The sequence below is a fragment of the Macrotis lagotis genome, chromosome 1, assembly GCF_037893015.1.
Source record: "Macrotis lagotis isolate mMagLag1 chromosome 1, bilby.v1.9.chrom.fasta, whole genome shotgun sequence".
NCBI classification, from domain to species: domain Eukaryota; kingdom Metazoa; phylum Chordata; class Mammalia; order Peramelemorphia; family Peramelidae; genus Macrotis; species Macrotis lagotis.
Genome location: NC_133658.1, coordinates 127,915,362 through 127,918,334, shown reverse-complemented (window position 1 = coordinate 127,918,334; position 2,973 = coordinate 127,915,362).

Genomic DNA, 2,973 nt, shown 5'->3' with positions numbered 1-2,973 from the left:
ATCATGAGCACCTCCAACCCCTTCATTAAAACATAGATGTACAAACATTTGCTCCCAAATTTTGAGGCTCCCATACCACCTCTCTGTATGAGGAGTTAGTACAATTTCAATATAGTATATGTGGCATTATTGTTATTAGCTGGACTGGTTCCTGAAGGTTACTCCTCATTCCATAGAACATGGGCTCTGGTCTGGTTGCAAAATCTGGTATGGACTTCACTTTCAGACTACTACCCTTAACTTTCAGACATCTTATACCTTGTTCTTCTGACTTCTTGACATTGCCAAGGCATCTCAAGTAAGTGTAATAAAGATAGACTGAGGCACAGTCTTCAAGCAAAATCAGTTTATTAACAGTGACAAATATAACTGTTAACAAAATGGATCAGATTGGCAAAGTCAGAGACCCTAAGAGAAGGAAGAAACCATTTTTATTGATACTCAATAAAGGAAGGGTCTTGGTAGGTATGGCGCAAAGGTAGGTGATGGGTTGTAGGGTGGGAGTAGGGACATTATGATTGGCTCGACTGAGAAAGGTGGGCTGGCATTCAGTTGCAACAGCTAATCACATCCTCTCTAACAATTAAGGAATGTTAATTGATTTTATGAGACCCATCTGCGTCTTCTAGTCCTGCTAGGGAATCACAAGTAACAGACTTGCTCTCTTGTTAAAAACTCCCTTAATTACACAAAGACAAGCAAGGACTGACTACATACCCTGTGGATATGGTGACAAGATCGTGTATTGACTTAACAAACATATATTCAGGAAGTATCCCAGGGGGTACCAGTATGAGAGATAACTTTTCTTTTAAAATAACTTTAAACAAACTCAGAGAGAAAGTTAAATTACCAAGCTCAACTCAAGGTCAGAGAAGAGTGGTTTTAGACAGATGCTGATTCAATTATAAAAATCAGTATTATAAATTGCAAAAATACAATTCAAATCCATATGGTAGAAACTAGAGGTAATACTAATTTTTATCTTTTCAAAGGCATTCAACTTCCAGTTTCCTTCATTTAAAGTGAAAAGAACTACCTGAGTTAGGCAAGAATCAAGGTCCACCTTCAAGGGTCCTATGTCAGCCTCAGTGGAAAGAGTTTCCAAAGCCCCCTTCTCTTTTAGCATTATCTCTACCCACAGCTCTTAGGGAGAGTCCTACCAGAGAAGAGGCCCAAATCAAGAGAGAGGAAAAGGTTAATGCTAACCTTTTGAAGGTACTCTAGCCATGATTCCACAACTTCACTGCATCAGAGAGTAGGCTGCTGTCCAACTTATTTTTAGCAATCTGAACCCTTTACAAAATGCTCCAAAGTGTCCAAGTCACATCATTATGATTTTCCAAGAAACAAGAAGTGATCAATGGTTGTTGCTTCCCAGAGCCCAAGAATTTTGAGACTGTTAAAAGATCATTGGTTTTCATTTAAAATCCCTTTCTGGATCATATTCTGTAAAAATAGTCCTGTGACTAGTATGTCTATTTTCCAAGAGTTACCTTAGTATACAAATGGAGTGAACATAGGGTATAAATAAACCTGTTTGCTGAATGAAACCAGTGAAGAGCCTGCTCACTCCCAAGATGCCTTTGTTGGTGTTTGTTGGTTGACCTGGCTAAGTCTTGCACCTTAAATCAGTCTTGTGATCAAGCCTTTGTGCTGCTTTTGTGTCCCATCTTTTTTGGAAAGGACTTGGTTTTTAAGCATAAATTATTCCTGCCCTTTCTGGGCTATGGGCTCCATTGTACCTATGGAAAGGGGGGCCTGACATGTATGTCTAATATCTTTACATTTTAATAAATAATTTTATAATGTTAATAAAATTCAATAAATAATTCAATAATTTTAATAAAATTATTTTAATGAATCATTTTAATAAATAATTTAATAAATAATTCTGACTCAATCAGAATGACTCTCTAGTTGAGAGATGGATTTTTTGCAATGACAATCCAAATAAAAATGCTAGGTGATCCTTAGACACTTAAAATACAGGTTGAGGTTTTTTTCACCTTCTGTAGCTAACATTTACATATTGCTAAGTTGAGATGCTGTGTTAAAGTTTTCTCATTTGATCCTTACAAACAACCCACTTTAGAGAAAGAAAATTGAGGGTGAACAGATGTTAAGTGATTACCCAGGGTCTTACAAATAATAAATGCCATATTTGGACTTAGGTCTTGAATTTCAGTCTTTGTCTAAACTGGCCTTCTTCTGGTAATTTTAAAAATTATGCAAACTGTATTTTTATTTTATTTTTAAAATAATTTTTTATTTTTCTGACATATAAAAACAATTTTAACATTCATTTAAAAATTTTTTGAATTCCAAATTTTTTCCTTCTCCTCTCTCCCCTCCGTTCCCTAAAACAGTAATTTAATTCAGATTATATATGTGCAATCATGTAAAACATATTTCTTTATAAGTCATGATATGAAAGAAGAGATGGAACAAAAGGAGGAAAATATGAAAAATAAAATTAAAATGATTTGCTTTGATCTGCATTCAGACACTATAAGTTCTTTCTCTGGATATGGATAGCATTTTCCTTCTAGTCCTTTAGAATTGTCTTGGATCCTTACACTTCTAAGAAGAGTTAAGCAATCAAAGTTGATCATCACACAATGTTGCTGTCACTTGTTCAATGTTGTCCTAGTTTTGTTCTTTTTATTTTGCATCAGTTCATGTAAGTCTTTACAGGCTTTTCTGAAATCTGACTGCTCATCATTTCTTAAAGCACAATATTATTCCATTTGGTACAGTAGATAGAGTACTGGTCCTAGAGTCAGGAGGACTTGAGTTCAAATATGACCTCAGATACTTGATATCAGCTTTGCGACTGTGGGCAAGTCATTTAACCCCATTGCCTCACAAAAATTCATAATACATGGATCTAGTGTTGTTCAGTTTCATGTATATTACATTTATATATCACAACTTGTCTCATTGGATTTTTAAAAAACTATCAAATCAATG